The sequence below is a fragment of the Agelaius tricolor genome, unplaced genomic scaffold (genome assembly GCF_023055355.1).
Source record: "Agelaius tricolor isolate 1412-34295 unplaced genomic scaffold, bAgeTri1.0.p SCAF_84, whole genome shotgun sequence".
NCBI lineage: Eukaryota > Metazoa > Chordata > Aves > Passeriformes > Icteridae > Agelaius > Agelaius tricolor.
In genome coordinates, this window is record NW_027269344.1 from 721,718 (window position 1) to 741,617 (window position 19,900).

A 19,900-nucleotide genomic window follows, 5' to 3' on the forward strand; every position below is an offset into this window, starting at 1 on the left:
AGGTGGGGTTTTGTTGAAGCAGTGATCCTGTAGAAGGGTGGAGTTTTCTCTGAAGGTCCAGTGGTGGCGTAGATGGGCCTGGACTTCCTCTGGGAATGCAGTGGAAAAGAAAGCTGCTCCTCTGGGAATCCAGTGGGAAAAGGCTGTCTCTCTTCTTCCAAATGTCAAATTATATCCAGGTAGGAATGCTTGGCTCCTCCCTCTGGCCGGAGCATCTCACAATGGGATGATGAATTTTTCATCAGTCATGCAGTGACACTCAAGGGCCCAATAACAGAAGATATCTCCCAGAGGGGGGGATTGTTGAGGAAGAGATAAAGTAAACTGCTGTAAGAGACGGTCCAAAGTTTCCCTCATTTGCCTCACGACCGTCACAAGGACAGAGAGGAAGACCCTGAGGACCCTGGCTGGAGTTCTGGCCTGGTTGGGGTGGATGCTCGCCAAGTGATTGTTTGCAGCTGTGCTTTTTGTGCCCCCACGTTACAACTGCTTCGAGCAGGGGCTGACAGGGAGCGGCTTGCTCTGTACACTTACACCTGCTTCACGATCCCTGCTCATCACAATGGCCCATGAATTTCCCCACCTCTTGGCCAGATGAACTTTCTGGGGTAACTCTGGTGATCCCCCCATAGAAGATCCCTCATCTGCCTCACAACCGCTGTAAGGGAAGCCTCCTCCCAAGGACTGAGACTGAGACCCTTAAAATTCTAACACAGGGGCGCAGGCCTGACTGAAGTGGGATGTTTGCCAAGTGTTGCCTGCAGGTGTGTTTGCTGCACCAAGACTGGTTTCTCATAGACACCAATCCTGAAAACAATGGGTCTCGCTCACCGCTGAGATTGATTTGTCCTGTTTTGGATCATGGACTGTCTTACTCATTTTCAATAGACTAATTCTCCATTGTCTTTTATCTGTTCTCCCCTTGGTGGATGACTATAAAAAACCCCTGAGTTATGCAAAGAATTTGAGATTCTCCCCAACGTGACAAGATGGATCTATTGGCTGGACCACGAGGATTTTGTCTCTCCATTGGTAGCTATTCCCACCCCTGTCTTCTTCTCTCTCCCTCTATCCTTTATCTCCTTTCTAATCCTTCTATTGCTTCTGCTGTGGGCACTCAATAAAAGGTACATTTGTTTTGATCAAGACTGAAATCCCCTCTCTGTTGTTTTTGCACTCTGAGATCAGTTAATGAACCATCACAACCCCACTTGTACGAGCGGATCGTGACATTAAATTGGCATCATGGACAGGATTCTCACAGACAGAGGGGTTTGCAGGGTTGTGTGTAGTCTGTAACAGGGGAAGGATGTTTCTCTCCAGCCGCACCGAGCCCGATACCCCGAAAGGGGTGAGTGGTTGTCTAAAAAGGAAAGGGAGTGACTCAAATTTCCCACAAACTGCACATGCCTAGGTGAAAAGCACCCCCATACTCAATTGAGGGCTCTGCCTTCAGAATTTCACAAAAGATCTCTTAGTGCAAAAAGGGAAACTGTTTTTGTGTATATGTGAATCTGGACTGTCTGGGAAGTGAAGGGACTATTTGAAGTAACTGAGTAGAACCTCCCAGGCACATTTAGTCTCTTCACCCACCCAGGGAAGCAAGGGAAACACAGCAGACGCTGTGTGGTTGTGTACCTTAAGTCTACACTTCCCTGTCATGGTTTTGGTCCCTTCACAAAATGACGGAAAACCTCAGCGCAAAAGTTGAAGCTGAATTTTATGCTCTACTAGCCAAACACAATGCCAAACCTTCTCCCGGAGGAGAACGGGCACAAAGTAACTGATTTAATTTGGAAAATGTTATTGATAGAGTATGTTCTTTACAACATGAAATAAAATTTAAACTGGGCAAAAATAAAACTATTCTCTGCTCAGTTGTGGGAGCTTGTCTCACAGCAGCTATAAAAACTCTCTTAAAGTGAAGAAGTGAGGAAAAAGCTATAATGGACTCCCTTCAAAACCTAGTTGAAATTTGGAAAAAAAATTAAATGAAGAAAGGAATGAGATCCATCTGTTACAAGCTGCCCTTAGAGAGGAACATGTTAAGAATTCACTGAATGCTGATTCCTCAACACAGGCAGAGGAAAAGAAACTCCTCACATTAAACAGATTTATCCCCATAAGGAACTAGAGGCAGTAAAAAAACTGTGGAGAAAACTGCTGCCCTCATTTGAGACCCCTGGTTAAAACAGAATATAACTATATTAATTATGAAGATTTTGAACCACATATCACAACTAAACAAATACCATTCAGCACTACCAAATTGGCTGAGCTGAAGAAAGAATTTGGGTGCCTCCCACAAGAATCGGAGATAGAATATGTCTTCCAAGTGTCCCTCACTGGTGAAGATCAAATTAAATTAACTGAACAGGAGGCCAGTGGGTACTGGGGACATGGAGTTTTCTTAACAACAGGAGATAAGTGTGACATGTGGTCCCTAACACAATGTGTGCCTTTCTGGGCCGGGGGAATTAATCCTTTGGAAAGGGGAGACCCTTTAGCTATAGTCAGTGCCCCCGACCAGCTTTTGGAAGGCGCCCACAAAGCCACCTGCCTGCAAATGATTCATGAAAAAGGTTGATTCCTGGTTTTCAGTCACCAATGCAATTACCTGTAAAGCCTGAAATTATGACTCCTTTAATTTGAGGGCTTCCTAAACCTACAGCAATTACTTTACAGAAAACCATAATGGCCTTGGGTCCCATAGAGAGACTAGATAGATTCCTTGGTAACCCCACTGACCAAACTGGATCTACTGATCCTGGTTTCACTCCATACTCCATCCCCTCACAGCCCCCAGCTTCTCAATCTGATTCACCTGCCAGTAGCCATAAAGTTTGGACATGGAGTGAGGTTGCAGTAGATTTGATTAATTACAGTAGATGATATGGACCTGTAAAAACCCTGGAGGAGAAATCAGAAAAAACAAACGGTGTTTGGTTTATCGGGGCTCCTCACGGTGAAAATTTAGGGAAGGGAAAACAGATCTCTAACCACCACCATTGGTGGTTGTTGGAAGTTAAAAGGGGGGTCCCCAGAGAGGTGATGGATGGTTTGCCCCTTGATAAATTACAGAAAATAATAACTAATTGGCACTATCAGAAACCGAATTTTTCAGTTCAACCCAGTGCACCCCTCCCTTCTCAGAATCCAGCCAGTGAGCCAAAAGAAACCCTCTCCCAGCCTCTCCCTCAGAATTTAGGATGTGAGCCAAAGCAAACACAGAACCAGAGAAACTAGGCTCTCCATCCCTTATAGGTGAGTGAAGGGCTGGAGCATGGATGTATCTGAGAATGCTCACTAAACATAAATCAGGAGATATATTGATCACAGCTATCACAGGCCTCAAACAGGCACTTGTAACCTTTCTGATTGACACTGGGGCACAAATCTCTGCACTAACAAAAAGGATGCCCAGAAGTGTAGAATTGTTCCAACAAAGAAACCATGTTGTGCTTTAAATGCCCTAGGAACTACAGAATCTATGAATGTGGCCTTAGTAAAACTCATGCTCCATGGAGAGGAGAATCAATTAGTTGTCAAAATTGGGGATATTCCAAACAATTTATTAGGGATGGATGTTATTGCTGGGAGGCAGTGGGAAGATTCTGAGGGATTCCTGTGGTCATTTGGCGTGCCACGTCTTAACATTAGACTGCTCCAAGCTGCATCCTCCTCACTGTCTAGCAAAATTACTCATGTAAAACAATACCCTCTACATTCTGGTGCCAAAGAGGGCATCAACTGGTTATACAGGACTTGTGAGACCAAGGAGTAATAGTCAATACCCATTCTCTTTTCAACTTGCCAGTGTGGCCAGTTTGGAAACCCAATGAGAAGTGGAGGCTGACAGTAGACTTCTGCAGGCTTAATGCCAACACAGACCCTCTTACAGCAGCGGTCCCAAATTTGGCTGAATTAATGACATCAATTCAAGAAAAAGCTCACTCAATCATGGCAACTATAGATGTCAAAGACATGTTTTTTATGATACCCATACAGCCAGAAGATATGGACCGTTTTTCCTTCACATGGAAAGGACAGCAATACACTTTCACTAGGCTTCCCCAAGGCTACAAACACTCCCCCACTTTGGCCCACCCTACTTTAGCCCAGGAATTAGAAAAAACACCCAAACCTGATCCTGTAGCTGTTTATCAATACATTGATGACATTCTGGGCTGGGGGGGGGGGTGTGTGTGTGAAATAGAGGTAGTAGGGAAACATCAGCAGAAAATAATCTCTCACTTAGAAAGTCTTGATTTGCAGATGCCCCCAGAGAAAATTCAGAAGTCTTCTCAGGAAGTGAAGTTTTTGGGAATTTGCTGGAAAGGAGGTATGACATGTATTCCACCTGATATCCTAACCTCTTTAGATCAGATCAAAATGCCTGAATCCAGGAAAGATCTCCTGCAAGCTCTAGGATTATTAGTGCTCTGGAGAAAACACATTCCAGATCTTTCAATAATTGCTAGGCTCCTTTATGACTTGCTGAGCAAATGGGGTGAAATGGGATTGGACTCCTTCTCAGGAGGAAGCATTGCAATTGCTGTTTTTTGAAGCAACAGCTCACCAAGCACTGGACCCTGTCCATCCCACAGATCCCTTTCAGGTGGAATGGGGATTTGGCTCCTCAGGGCTGTCAGTACAGCTACGGCAGCAGGGTCCTGAGGGTCCGATGTGTGGGAGGTTAAGATATTGCGATGTTACGGTCAGGCAGAACCCCTCCCCTTTTACTGTTACCTTTTACCGTTAACCCCTGTTATAAATGACCTGGTTCAACTGTTAATCAAGGCCATTTTACCGTCCACCACATTGGTGTGTGCGTGTACTTGGTCCGTGTGGCAAAGGTGCTGCCACCGAGCCGTTCTTGACCCAGGACCCCACGCCCCAAGTGTCGGCAACATGTGGTGCCGAAACCCAGGACAATCCGGGAAGCAGGAACCGCCTGGGCGAGTGAACGGCAGCCGGAGCAGCAGGACTGTCCCCGGCAGGGAGGACGCTCCCAGAGGACCGGCGAGAGGGGAAAGTCTCGCACTTAGGACCGGCAAAGGAGGAAGTCTGGCGCCGAGGACCGGCGAAGGAGAAAATGGAGTACCTCCCAAAGGTCATTTTTAAAATTCATAGGCAGTGGGGCGTAGACTGCGAGCCAGGAGATTTTATCCTCGTAGTGTTGAGGCTCCTGCGGATTGGGGTTATTGGGCAGCTGGTGGATATTTTCCACCTCGAAGTGTGGGATAGTTGTACCGGGGCCCTAGCAGAGGAGGCTTTGTCCTCAGGCTCGGGGCGAAATCTTAAATTATGGGGCAGAGTCACGCGAGCTCTGCGAAAAGTTCAGCAGGAGCAGGAAATGTGGAAAACCACACAGGACTGTTTGCAGGCAGGGCCCCGGCAGGGTGTGGGGACAGCCGCACAGACTGCGGGTGATCGTGAGTCTGCCGAGTGTGGGGATTTACAGCCGCGGGGACGCTCTTTGCAGCTCCCAAGCTCAGGCACGCTGGCTGAGGGGAAAAAGCGGTCATTTGGGATGGGCTGCTAGAGGAAGCGTGAGGTGCAGGCGTTAGCTCAGAGGTGCAGAGCGCAGCCGTTAACTTAGAGACATGGGGTGCTGCCATTGACTCGGAGGCGCGGGGCGCTGCCATTAACTCGGAGGCGCGGGGCGCTGCCATTGACTCAGAGTCCGAGGGAGCCTGGGCGGGGCCTCCGCCTTACGCGCCACGGGGTGGTGGGCGCCAGAAGGGGGGGATGCAGACACGCGCGTGATCGGCAGAGACGGAGAAGGTCTGCAGGACAGCGCAGACACGCGCAGGCAAAAAGGAAGGAAAAGACACGGAGGGGGAGCTGACGCCGCTTGAAGCATGGGTTGGAAATCTCATTACAAGGCACTGGCCTCCCCCAGCAGGAGGCAGGGCAAGCCTAGAGGGAGGGAGCGGCCCAATGCTAAGACAAAGGGGCGAGGTCGAAGCCTGACAGAGGGTTTTACCAATTCCATCCGGCCAAAAGATCAAGCGCGCATCCTAGAAACCGCCCTGCTGGCTTTAAATCAGTTCCCCAGGGGAGACGAAACAAAAAGTCCTGCCCAGAGGCACTGGGCCACCCGGGCACTAGAGGAAGGCCCACAAGTCATGATTAAAAATTAGTTAGGAGAATGGGAAACGGGTTGGAGGCTGGTACTCACAGGGCGAGGGTACACAGCCGTCAAGAAAAATAGTAAAATTAAATGGTGCCCGCTTAAGTCGATAAAACTGGACCTTCAGGGCAAAAACTAATGAAATTTGTAAAGCTTGTTTTGCAGGACTGAATCCTCAGACGCCCCCATGGCCTGTATACCCCGCTTCCTAAAGGCTGTGACGAATCATCAAGCAGCCCGATGGCAGACCATACCGGGGTCGTGAAAAACTCAGTGACCAAACTAAAGGAGAGGCCGGTGCAGAGAAGGACTGGGGGAAAAAAGCTCAACAAAAATGTTATCAGTCATGGTTCACATAAATGTTTTTGAAAGTCTTGTTTTAAGTGGTATCCATCAAGTAGAGTTCCAACTCTGGCCAGGTTCTGGCTCTACTTGAATGGAATGATCGCCAATCAGCCCAGAGTTTTTCTGCGTCAAAAGGTTCAAAGGGAGTTTTGGAGAAACGTGAATCCGGACATGAGTTCTCAACATCACTCTTCTTTTAAGGTCAGCTGTCGCAGACTCTGGGAGGATAGTTCGGTGCTGTGGTAAATGTATGATTTCAAATCGTCAAATGTGTTAACAACTATCAGCCAAAAAACTGAGGAAGTCCTGCAAAGATATCCTAAGTCATGGTTCAGTCAGCCTCCATGACTGATTGCCCTTGGTTCTACCTTATTAGGCCCTATTATTGATCTTGGACCTTATATTTCAAAGTTAGCATTGTTTATTAAAAACCAGTTAGAAATAGTTACCATTTAACCATCCACCACATTGGTGAGTGCGTGTACTTGGTCTGTGTGGCAAAGGTGCTGCCACCGAGCCGTCCTTGACCCGGGACGCCACGCCCCAAGTGGTGGCAACACCGAGGAGGCCTGTTGGTTTCTATTCCTGTGGTTTCAAAGATGCTGAGAAAAGATACACTACCTGGGAAAAAGGATTGTTTGTGGTTAGCTTAGCTCTCATAGAAGTGGGAAAAATTGCACAACAACAACCAGTTGTCTTGAGAGGCCCTTTCAAAGTTATTAAGACAGTCACTACTGGGACCCCCCACCCCACCCCCACCGACAGGGTGGCCCAAAGGGCCTCAGTTGCAAACTGGTATGCTCAGATTGAACATTACTGTAACATTTTCTCAATAACAGAAGGAGCTGTAAAAAATTTAGCGCTACAAGAAACTGAGGATTTGGGCAGCAGCCATGACAAACCTTCCTCTGTAATTAAAGTATCCCCTCCTTTCTCCACCAAACGATCAGCAAATTCTTGGTTCCCTGATGCCTCTGCTAAACAGGAGGGGAAGGTGTGGAGATACAGGGCAGCAGCCCTCCACATTTCCTCTGGTGAACGAATCATTACCGAGGGAGAAGGCAGTGCTCAGGTTGGGGAGCTGAGAGCTGTTTGGAGTGCTTTCCAACATGAGGTACAGAATACCTCTCCTGTCTGCATCTACACGGACTCCTATGCTGTGTATAAAGGATGTACTGAGTGGCTTCCTTTTTGGCAGCAAAATGATTGGGAAGGTAACAGAATTCCAGTATGGCAAAAGGAAAAGTGGCAAGAAATTTTCAACATCACAAGCCAAGGGAACTTTGTTGGGGTGGGCAGCCTTTCACCAGACAGATGGAAATCCAGCAGGAGAACAATAAAGCTGATGATTTAGCAAGACTAAGTCCCCTGAAAAAGAACAAATTACAGAGGACTGGGATCAACTATTGTCGGGTTCGGCTCTCTGTCTCTGCCCCGACACGGGTAGGGTGGTTCTTGGGTGGCACGCACTTCAAAGGACAAGTCTGGACTCTTCAGCTTTTCGATCTTCAGATTGTTTATTGTTTCTTATCTACAAAATTTTCTGTCTGCCCAACAGAGGTCTGATCTGCAAGGCAGCCAAGGGCACTCGTGACCACCCACGGGGCGGTCATGTCTTTTTATACTAAAATCTACGTACATGATATTTACTTTTATTTTCCAATACTTTTCACCCATATTAGCAAGTACACCTTCACCATAAACCAATCCCCAAGTGCCAACATCACCACAGGAGATGGAAGACAAGAAGAAGAAAAGAAGGACGAGACACGCCCTGATCCCCCCATCTTGTCTCCATAACCCCCCTGTACCAAAAACCTTAAAGTTTATATTTCACCCTATAAATGTGTCCCTTTTACACCCTTCAATCTGAAGTGATTCTCATGTCCTCAAACTGCTGTCACTTCTGTGGATGGATCAAAATCAAGCCACCAAGCACTCTTGGCAACATTCCAGGATTTCCGAGACCCCCAAGGGTTCTCCTGGCATCTCTGGACATTGGGAGCGATGTGCTGAGTTCCCACAAACTATTAGAATAGCTGCATGTAAAAAGACAGCACACAGGTGTGAAAGATTTGTACAAGGAAGCTCTTGCCCAGCGTTGGCCTGTCACCAAGGAAAGGTGTAAAACATTCGTATCAGCCTGTGAGCAATCGCAGACTGGAGACTGGAGAGACATCCTTTGGAAGATGACCCTCTGCATTTCAGAAAGGGTAAAGGCTTATGGGACGCGTGGCAGGTAGACTATATTGGACCCTTTAAGAAGTCAGGAGTTAAACACTTTGTGCTAGTAGGAGTAGAAATTGTATCTGGGATGGTCCAGGCCAATGCTTTTAAAAGAGCTACAGGAGATAATACTGTAAAAGCATTGCAGGGATGGTTTGGAATTTTCCCAAAACCACAGGAAATTCAATCTGATAATGGGTCCCACTTCACTGCTAGAATTGTACAGGATTAGGCAAAAAATGAAGGAATTAAATGGACTTTTCATACCCCTTACTACCCTCAGGCTAACGGGATCGTGGAAAGGACCAATGGTCTTTTGGAATGACTTTTGAAACCAGAGGAGGGAAATTGGGATGTTCGGTTATGGGAAGCTGTGAAAAGTGTGAATGACAGATGGGGGGGTAAATGGGTGTCCCAAAATCACTGTTTTTTGCCCCATAGCTCCAAGCATAATTGCCTCTCTAGGGAGACCAGATGATTTCAAGATTCCAGCATATTACCCTGGACAACCTGTTCTGGTGGACCTCCCTACTGTAGGGGAACTACCACTAGTGCTAAAAACCCCTCTGAATAAACATGCATGGGTAGCCTCTGATGCTCTAGGGAGAGAGCATCGGATAAATACACACTGGATAATTCCATCATTCTAACTTTTTCTGTCCCTTAGTGGCAGGATTCTGTTGTGTTTACTTTTACAGAAGAACCCTGAGGGACATGAGGATCATCTGAACCATGATAACACTGGTGATACTTTTCTGCATCCTACCACAATTCCGTGGACAGAATCCTGCTGAGTGGCCGTGGTCTGAAGCTACCATCCATCACACTAATGTTCTAGGATCATATCCCAAGGGTCACCACCTGAACCTAGAGCCTATAGTGCTGCATGACTCTGAGATATATCGCCCAAGTGAGTGGGGATGGGATCAGAAGGACTGGACTAGAACCCTAACTGGAACAATTGGTGAGTCGATTGTGGTAGCGTGCAGAAAAGTGGAAGGATCTCTCTATGAGAAAGCCACCTCCATTGCAGGTGCTGGAAATTTTTTAGAACCAGATGGAAAAAACTATTTGCACATCCCTACAACAGAACTGTGTCCTACGACAAAGTGGGAGTGTACCAAACAAGTTCCCCTCACTCTGTGCTGCTGGCAGGAGTACGTTGGTAACTACAATTTAGGCCCCAGAACCAACAATGCAATTACAAAGGATTGTAGAAATTAATCAGCTGATTGCTGGCATAATTTTACTTTAGCCAAACCAACTTATGTGACACACTGTTGGCAAAATAACTTGACAAATCCATTAATTTTAAAAGGCCTAGTTTACAAACTTAAGATAAATGCTATAACAAAGTCCACACTGAGTACAGTAGTCACACCCCAGTGGGTAGAAAGGACTGAGAGCACCCTTAGTCAGCTTGATACTGAATGGCCTTGGTCCCAGGCTTTTGTTCATTTTTCCAGATCCATGGGAAACGTGAGGGATTTAAACCTATCAACTGTCATTATGCATGAAAATCAGATATACACTAGGCAGGAATGGGAAAACCAAAAAACCTGGCAGCTTCAAGGGATAGTGGGGAAAAAAATTAGTATGGGATCCAAATGATTAACGGAACTACCCATAGTAACGCAACCTCAATCGGTGTTTTGACAGATCAAACAAATAAGCATGAAAAGGTTTGTACGCACCCAAGCTTACAGGATTGTTGGCACAATTTTACATTAGCACAAACCATAGAAGTGGTTTGTCTTTGGTCCAAAAAATGTAGGCCTGTAGGGCCTACATTTTAAGTTTATAGTAAATGCTATAGCCCAACTGGTTACAATTTACACCACCACCACTCCAGCCCAACCACCGCTTATGCTTAGCCCAAGAATTTTTGAAAATGGACCAGATATAATTAGGAAAACAGGACAACAATAAATACTGTTCAATCCAGCATGGTTCTCTTAAACAAGTCAAATTGCTGATGCAAAGTAATGTCTCAGAAATTCAGCCGGCCTGTTCACCTTTTTTGCAAACTTCCTTTGAGGGTTGGATGACCTGGTTGCAAAAGCGGAACTCTTTTAAAAGACGGACGCTAAGAGACATAACTGGTGTTGTGGGAACAGGATTGGGAATTCTAAAGAGTATTGATTCAGAAGTATTAATGAATAAAATTGGCTGCTACAACTAGAGATTTGACCAAATTACAACAACCACTGCAGTCATTGGCTTTAGGAACACACCAGTGGCTGCTATCAAACATTTTGCCAAATTGGGAAAAGGTAAATGTAAATGACCACAAATTGGTAAATGATGCACTCGGTGCTACACAAAACAACATTTCTTTGGCTCTCAGCTGTATCCAGGCACAATTGTGGATGCAGTCAGTTGCTGCCTCAATGATAAGAGAAGGTGAAGAAGGCACTTTTCCTACTGAAATTGGGAAAATAATTTGGGACAGTGCCACTGATTTTGAAAGAGAATTCCAATCCTGGTGGAACCTGGTGAATTTTACTTACAATCCCATTACAAACATAGCCATGGCTTTTGTGTTAACCATATGTAATGCCTCAGTGCATTTGATATTTCCTATGATTGCATTAGGGCTGAATCATGATGGAGCTGTTCTCTATCCTTATGAGCATTGGGAATGGGCCCGTCAAATTGGTGACAAACTGCAAAATGTTAATTTAGAATCTTGTCTTGTCCGAGAACAACAAGGATTCATCTGTGAAAGCAATGCAATCATAGCTCAAGACATTTGTTTAGACACAGAGCAAAATATCTGTCATTTTGAAATTCATCCTAATGAGACTTCTGAAACAGTCCTTATATATATAGGCAATAGATGTGCATGCTTCAGACCTGCTTGTGATTTTGTATTTGTAGAGAATGTTGTAGTAGATACTAAAAATTATTCAAATGTTTGTGCTTGTAACTTTACCAAGATTACAGGATGTGATTTCTTTTATGAAGCTCCAGTTACCTCTCACTACCTATTGCAATCCAACTACACACTGATTCACAAACTGATGCCTACTCCTATTGGGATGGATCTCACTTTGGTAAGACAACTGCTGCTCCATCGAGACTTAGTTGAAATCCTTGAGAAGATTGAGAAAAATGCACAGAAAGCCCTGGTGACTGTTCATCACAATGTCAGACAGATACCCCGTGTCATGGAAAGGGTGGAGAAAGATGCCGAGCATAGGGGGTGGGATACTCTTTTAGGTGGTCTCCTACTGCCACGGGTGTCCTGAGCAGTCTGTGTCATCCCATTGTTATCCTTTTGATACCAAATCTGTTTGGTTTTATTTTATCAGCAGTCCCATTCGTTATGAATTGGAGCATGAAACAGCTGACAAGATTGACATCTATAGTTAATGCAAACAACTTGGCTGATGTCCCATGCACTGTGAACATCCCCAAGACTTTGACACAAGGCAATTATGAATGAAGCATATGTGTTTTGGAATAATCCTAATTTCCATTTATGATTTTGTGGGAATTACTTTTGATTTTTAGTGAATTGGTTTAGAAAATCATTTTAAAGTTAGTGCTTATATTATGATTTGTTTATTGCTTTTGCTTTTGATATTTGTGATTTGTTTTGACCATTTGAGAATGGTTATAAAAATAATACTATTTTAATTAATTAACCATTTGAAAATAGTTATCAAATTGATACTGTTGTGATCAATATTAATTATGTTTGTTTATTGTCTCTCTTTTTTTTTTCCCTCTTCTTCCTATCCTTTCTTTTCCTCCTTTCTCTCTCTCTCTCTCTGTCATGCTGTCCCTATTTTTCCGGGTTCTACTACCAACGTACAGCGAGTCATGAAGACCTATCAGCGACACTCCAGAGCCCTGCTGATGACGATCCCTTCAAGACAATTGTGAGTCACAGGGTCGTGTAAGAGTCTGTCTGAAATATCCCTCATCTGCCTCACGGTCGTCATTGGGGACCACTGAAAATCTTGGGCTTTGTAGGAGAAAGTTACACAAGCCAAAGGCTTCGAGACCTGAGAGCACAATGTTAGGTTATTGTTTTCACAGGTGTTGTTTGCTGTATGCTACACTGAGCCCAATGAGAAGAAGAAGGAAGCACCGTGCCCTTTTTGCAACAACAGCCTTGGGAGCTGTCCCACCTCTCGGCCTGGCTGGATTCTCCTGAGTTCTGGGTGGTCCCCCACAGAAGACCCTCACCTGTTTTACAACCACTGTGACAGAGAGACTGAGATGTAAGGAGCCTCTCCATCAAGGAGTGAGACATGAAACCCCCATGTGAAAAGGCCCCTCTGCTCCTTCCAAGGACTGGCACTGAAACCCCCAGCCCGGGGCAGGTGTGTGGGGGAGGCAAGCTGACCAAAGCGAGATGTTTGCCTGCAGGTTGTGACCGCTGGACCAAGAAGACAATGGCTCTCATTTACTGCTGAGAACATGGACTACCTGTTACATCTATTCTTTATTGTATCTGTTTTCCCCCCTCCCTCACAATTTCCAATAGAGTTATCATAATAAAAACCTCTGAGTTAGCCAGAGATTTCAAGATCTCCCCGACATAACAGGCGGATCCTCGACTGGACTGGACCAAAGGACTTCGTCTCTATGTTTGGTAGCTCTATCCCCCTCTTTCTCTCTCTCTCTCTTTTGTCTCTCTCTTCCTCTATCTTTTTCTCTCCCTTAATCCCTCTCTCACATTTTGCAGTGGTCATTCAATAAAGGTGCATTTGTTTCGATTATCATTGCAAACCCCCTTGTACCGTGTTGGTTCTTTTTGCACCCTGAGATCAAATCCACAAATCATCACGAAACCCGTCTGTTAGGACAGATCGTGACACCCCCCGAAGAACCCTCCCCAAATTCCCCCCCAAAGCCCCCCCAGCACCTCCAGACCCCGCTAAAACCCCCTCAAGTTCCCCCCAGACCCTCCCCAAATCCCTCCAAACGTCCTCAAGACCCCTCCCCAAATTCCCCTTACGACCCCTCCAGGACCCCTCACCTGTTCCTGCGCCTCCTCAGCAGCTCCCGGAGCCCCCCGTCCTCTCCCAGCGCCTCCCCTGCTCTCTCCAGCGCCTCCCGCAGGACCCGCCCGAGCCCGGGGTGGCTCCCGGGGGTCCCCGAGGGGGTCCCGGGGGGCGGAGGAGGTGGAAGGGGGGCGCCCGCTCCATGCCCGGCCCCGGGGTCAGGGGGCGCCGCTTCAGGCTCGGCTCTGATTGGCTGGAGCGGCGCGGGGAGGGCAGGAGTTGCAATGGAAAGACGCCCGGTGATTGGTTGTTTTCATAGAGGGCGTGGTGATTGACAGGAGAGGGGCAGGAGAGGCGGGCTTTGCTGAGGAGAGGTGCGCGATGATTGGTTAGTTCAGCTCGAGAGAGGCGGGCATTGCTGAGGGGAGACCTGCGGTGATTGGTTGGTTCGGCACATCAGAGGCGGGCGTATCTGACGGGAGGTGTGCGGTGATTGGTTGGATTGGCGCACGGGGAGGCCGGTGTTCCTGAGGGGAGGTGATTGGATGGTTTGGGGCGGGGCGTCCGCTATTGGCTGGGAAAAGTCCGGGATTTTTAAGAGAACATTCCCGGTTTTCTGGGGAAAACCTCTCAGATTATTAAGGAAAAATTCCCGTTTTTTGAAGGAGAAACATTCCCTGATTTTTTGACGCCACATGACCCCAAATAACCCAAATAACCCCAAAACACTCGAAATAAACCCCAAATAACCCTAAAAAACCCCAAACAATACCTAAAAGTCTGCCAAATAACCCTAAACAAATCCAAATAACCCCAAAAAACAAAAAAAAAAACTCCCCTCAAATTAAAATAAAAACCCCAAAATGATTTCAAGTACACCTAAAAAAAAAACATATACACCAACATAAACCCCAAGAACCTCAAATAATTCCAAATAAGCCCAAATTAACCCAAATAACCCAAAATAATTCCAAAGAACCCCAAATAAATAGAAATAAACCAAGTAAAACCCAAGATAAACCCCAAATAGTCCATAAATACCATAAATAAACCCCAAACAAACCCTAAATAAACCCAAATAAACCCCAAGTAAGCCCAGTTCCTCCCGTCCCCACGCCATAACAGATCCCGACCAATCAGAACGCGCAGTACTGATGACAATCCAGTTGCTGGGCAGAAACTCAGAGCACCGGCCCCGCTCAGCGATTTTCAGCGAATCCGCGCCCGGCCCGACTCTGACTCATCACTTGCCAGGCACAGTCAAGGCCTCTCACTGCGTTCAATAATCAGAGACTGCGCAGGGTAATTTCCAGCCAATCAGAGCGTGTCTCGCTGATGACTCATCAGTTGCGAGGAGCGGAATTTGGGGACCGGGGGAAGGTGACCCTGAGGATGGGCTGGGGGCCCCAAATTAATCCAAAACGGGGTCGGGACCCCAAAACGGAGCAGGAGGGGCCTGGAGCCCCCAAAACCAAACACAGGGGAGGGGACTGGGGGAACGATTGGAAAGGGGAAGGAGAGAGGGGAAAAGAGGGGGGTGGGACCCCCAAATTGAGCTGAGAAGGGGATGGGACACCCTAAATTGAGCTGGAAGGGGGGTGGGACCCCCAAACAGGATGAAGCCAATTTTGCTCCTGGAATATGTAAAATAGTTTATGGATATGCAAAAAGTCTATGAATATGCAACAGGCTGATGTCATGGGAGACAAGGACCATCCAGCAAAGGTTGTTATGGCCACTGAGACCTCCGAGTTATTTCCGGGGACACCCCTTAATTAATCTGGTTTTAATTCCATCAGTCTGTTGCATATTCATAGACCCTCATGCATATCGACAAACTCATCTACATATTTCAGGAACTATTTTACATGTCCCGTCTTTGGGAGTGTCTCCCCATTTCAGGAGCCTCTACTGAAATGGAAAATGTAAACCTCCTCCCTTAGAAGACGAAGAAGAAGAAGAAGAAAAGAAGAAGAAGAAGGAGAAGGAGAAGGAGAAGGAGAAGGAGAAGGAGAAGGAGAAGGAGAAGGAGAAGAAAAGCTGAAATTTTGGGAATCCAGTGGGAAAATGGCTGATCCTCTGGGAATCCATTTCTTACCCCCCAAAGACAGGGCAAAGGCAGGGCGGTGGGGTTTTTATAGGGTATCCCAAGGGTGGAGTTGGGGTTTGGGTCAGGGGAGGAGTTCTTAGCAACACAAGAAGGATGAGATCAAATTCCTGCCTCTTAGCAACAGCAGCATTCCACACAGAACGTGTCCCTAAATCCTAAATTTCCTCTAAAACAACTGAGAAATTATGGAACTGCAGATATATTCGATCAATTTCCTTCATCTAACCCAGTTTGGAGAGTTTTTCAAGGATGAAGGTGAAGCAGAGGAAAATTAAGGCCAAACCAAAGGGCTAAGCAGCCAGGTGTGTTCCCAACATGGATCACAGGGAATGTGCGTGACCAGGGCTGTGCCCAAAGTGCCTCCTCCAGTGGGGGATGGAGCTGGAGCAGCACACAAAGCTCTGCCCACACTCGGGGCACTCCCAGGGCTTCCCTTACCGGTGCCTCCGTTGGTGTTGGGTCAAGTTAGAGCTGCTGGAGAAGCTCTTCCCACACTGGGGACACTCGTAGGGCCTCTCCCCTGTGTGGATGCGCTGGTGGGTGATGAGGGTGGAGTTGTGCTTGAATCCCTTCCCACAGTCAGGGCACTGGAAGGGCCTCTCCTCTCTGTGAATCCGATAGTGCAGGAGGAGATGGGAGCTGGTCTGAATCTCTTCCCACACTCCCCACACTCGTAGGGCCGTTCCCCAGTGTGGATCCTCTGGTGCACAATCAGGTCGCAGTTCCACCTGAAGCTCTTCCCAATCTCCACGCACGTGTGAGGCTTCTCCCCATCATGGAGCTGCTCATGGAGCACCAGCTCCGAGCTCTGGCTCCATCTCCGGCCGCCTTCCCGGCCCAGGCTGGCTCTTTCCCCCTCACATCCCCGCCATCTGCGTTTGCAGCCCCTCCTCGTGCGGCAGCTCCGGGCCTTTTCCTCCCCGTTGGCTTCCTGCGCCATGGAGCCGCTCAAAACGGCCTCTGCCACCAGGTTCTGCCGCGGGCATTTGTCCTCCCTGCTCTCCATGCTCAGCTCCTGCTCTGGGGGAGGAAGGACAAAGACAGCATGGGATTTGCCTCCGTGCCACAGGCAATGGCAAGGAGATCCCCCCAGGGCTGATCTGCAGCCGGGGGCTGTGCTGGGCTGGGAGATGGAGCAGCACAGAGGGGAAAGGGGCACTCATCGCCAGCTCGGGGCTGTGCACAAATCACAAACAGGACGGGACTGCTAGGAACGTGTCTTGAGCTGTTTTATTTCCCAGCATCTGTCTCATTACTTGGTTATGACAATGGGAAGATGCCAGTAGCTCACATCACAGGTAGCAGACAAAGAACTTCATGTTAAAACTTACTTTAAAAGGTTTTTGACCAATCACGCAAAGCAAAGCCATACTGACAGTAGTTCTATCCAAGCACTATAAGCACATTGACGGTTAAAACAATGCTCCCTTATTTCAAATACAATACCTGCTTGTAAGCCTTAAAACACAATGCACAGAGCTCCATTATTAAGCTTGGAACTTCCTAATATCTTTCTAGATACACTTTTCTGCAGGTTCGGGAGTTATTCTAGATAAGTGTTAATGCACAGACCATTGTTCTATTTCTCCCTACTTTCTACTTATATAACTTTTCTGCTGACCAATCTTACGGTTACTGCAAAGCTCTAATCAGTTCTACTGTCTCTGAGGCTTGTCTTTTGAAGCTTTTCCAAAACCCTGTGATTTTAAGCATTCAACAGACACTGATTTCCCCCTCACCTGCCTCAGTGACCCAGGGCATCTTCCTCTTCCTCGCAGCCTCCCAAGTGTTGGCAAGGGGAAATCCTGGTTTGGGGAAAACAAGGGATGAGCACGTTGAGTTTGATGGTTCCTCTGCCCGAGTCCATCTCTACAAGTCAGCGGCCATCTGGGCTCCAGGAAAACCTCCCAAACACCAAGATTCAGCCCTGAAAAAGCCACCCAGGAGTTCCCTGTCCCTGGTCCCTCCCCTCTGGTGTTCGGGGGTTCCACCCTGTCCCAGCTACTGGGGGTCACGCTTGGATTGGGGATCCCCCTTCTCCTCGGTGCCCGCCCTGCCCAGGCTGCTGGCAGTCCCAGCAATCCCAAAAGCTCCCCCCACTTTGCTCTCCCCATTTCGGGATGCCGGGGCTGTTTGGGCTCCCAGGCTCCCTTCTCCCCTCATTCTCTGCTCTGGGCTGCAGCGGCTCCAAGGAGTCCCCCCTGCCCCTCTCCAGGCTCTTGAGGCTCCCGCCAATGGCGGCGCTCCCCCCTCTCTGGGCTCCCCACTTTGGCCTCCTGGGCCACACAGGGCTCTGCTCCTCCAGGCTGCCTCTGCCGGCAGCCGCCACCGCCACCCCCCGATGTCCCCCCAAGGGGCCTTTTCCGCTCAGCCTTGGACTTCTTCATTCTCCAAAATCCCCCCAAAAACCCAATCCAGGGACCCTCTGGATATCTGGGCCGAGCTCCCCCTCCCCGCTCACCGGAGCCATGGGGGGGGCGATGATCCCACAGGTGGGGGCTGCGAATTCAGGCAGGAATCGAAGGCGTGGTTCCCTCAGTTCAGCCTTGATCCGCTTTTGTTCCTCCTCTTCCATCCCTCCTCCGCCTGCTCCTCCCCCCTAGCCCCACCTCCTTTTCCCCCTTCATCCCTGCCCTTCCCTCCTCCTCCTCCCCCAGCAGCAGCCACACCCTCGGTGCCCGTTCCCGCAGCCCTCGCAGCCCGCGGCAGGAGCGGCGATGGAGCCGGGACGGGTCGGGATGGGCAGCGCGGGGCTCTCGGCTGCTCCCAGCCGCTGCGGGCGGGGGGAACCCGGCCCGGGCCAAAGGCGAGGCAAACTGGGCAAACTGGGGGCTGCACATCCAAACTGGGCCTTGCTGGGGACCCTGCCTGGCCACTGCCAGCCCTTGGGGCTCCTCCCGGCACATCCGCCAGGGGGGAACGCACACAGGGCTGGGGGATCCCAGCAGCGGCAGCACTGCCAGGGACTGGGCTGCACTGGGACCGTACTGGGAGTGACTGGGGCTGTACTGGGCTTGTACTGACATCATACTGGGATCATACTGGGAGTGACTGGGACTGTACTGGGCTTGTACTGACATCATACTGGGATCATACTGCCATGCCAGGGCACACTGTGATTGCACTAATGGAGAGTGGGATCATACTGGGATCATACTGGGATTGTACTGGGAGTGAGTAGGAGCCTGCAGGGGGCAACTGAGACCATGTTAGGGGCAAATGGGATATACTGGGAGTGACTGGGAGTCACTGTGAGCAACTGGGAACATACTAGGACCAACTGAAAGGAACTGGGTGCATACTGGGGGTGATTGGAAACTGCTGGGCTTACACGGGGATGAACTGGGATCATGGCTGGAGGTGACTGGGATCCTACTGGCAGTGAGTGCCACTACACTGAGGCTGACTGGGAGTGCTTGGGAGCAAATGGGATCATACTGGAAGGAACTGGAAAGATGCTAGAGATAACTGGGGTACACTGGGATATACTGGGAGCGACTGGAAGGAAAGTGAGGGTGAAAGAGAGCAACTGGAACCATGTAGCGCAAAACTGGTTTATTCTGGCAGAGACTGGGAGCACACTGGGCTCATCTCTGGATCATACCGGGAGTGACTGGACTAATACTGGGAGTGACTGAGTGTCACAGTGAGCACACCCTGCACAGCATCCCCCATACTGGGCCTGACTGGGAGCCACTGGGAGCAAATGGCATCATACTGGGACTCACTGAGTTGATTGAGGAAGCAACTGGAACCATGCTGGCGGCAGCTGGGACAATACTGGGAGAGACTGGAAGTAAGTGGGATTATAATTGTGAAAAGTGCATATTTTGTGATTGGGTTTTCGCAAATATGAAAATGAATATTATACATCTTGTGTTAGAAACTAATGCTGTATTAATTCTCTTAAGAAGTGGGTTAAATACAGTTTTTAGTTATTACAAAATATTAAAATAGAAACTATGCTTGGTAAGAGACTTTCTTTAAAGAAAGGACTTGCAGCGAGATAGCAGCCCCAGGACACCTAAATCATTCAGAGAAAAAGAATTTATTGCCCTCTTATCAGAAGAAATGAACTTCTTCCCGCCTCGAAGGCGCTGTTGGGATTCAGAGGAAGAAGGTGGC

At 48.2% G+C, this 19,900-nt stretch overlaps 1 protein-coding gene, 1 long non-coding RNA gene and 1 pseudogene across 3 annotated transcripts in view; 2 read left to right on the forward strand and 1 right to left on the reverse strand.

Annotated features, from left to right (window-relative positions):
- Positions 1-19,900, forward strand: part of LOC139585535 (zinc finger protein 502-like) — a 76,693-nt gene that overhangs the window by 27,755 nt on the left and 29,038 nt on the right. The window lies entirely within an intron of this gene.
- Positions 1,683-2,918, forward strand: LOC139585572 (uncharacterized; annotated as a pseudogene).
- LOC139585549 (uncharacterized) lies at positions 16,074-18,330 on the reverse strand. Its single transcript, XR_011677114.1, has 3 exons — positions 18,237-18,330; positions 17,515-17,580; positions 16,074-16,795 (listed from the first exon to the last, which is right to left on the reverse strand). It is a non-coding gene; the product is annotated as an uncharacterized lncRNA (long non-coding RNA).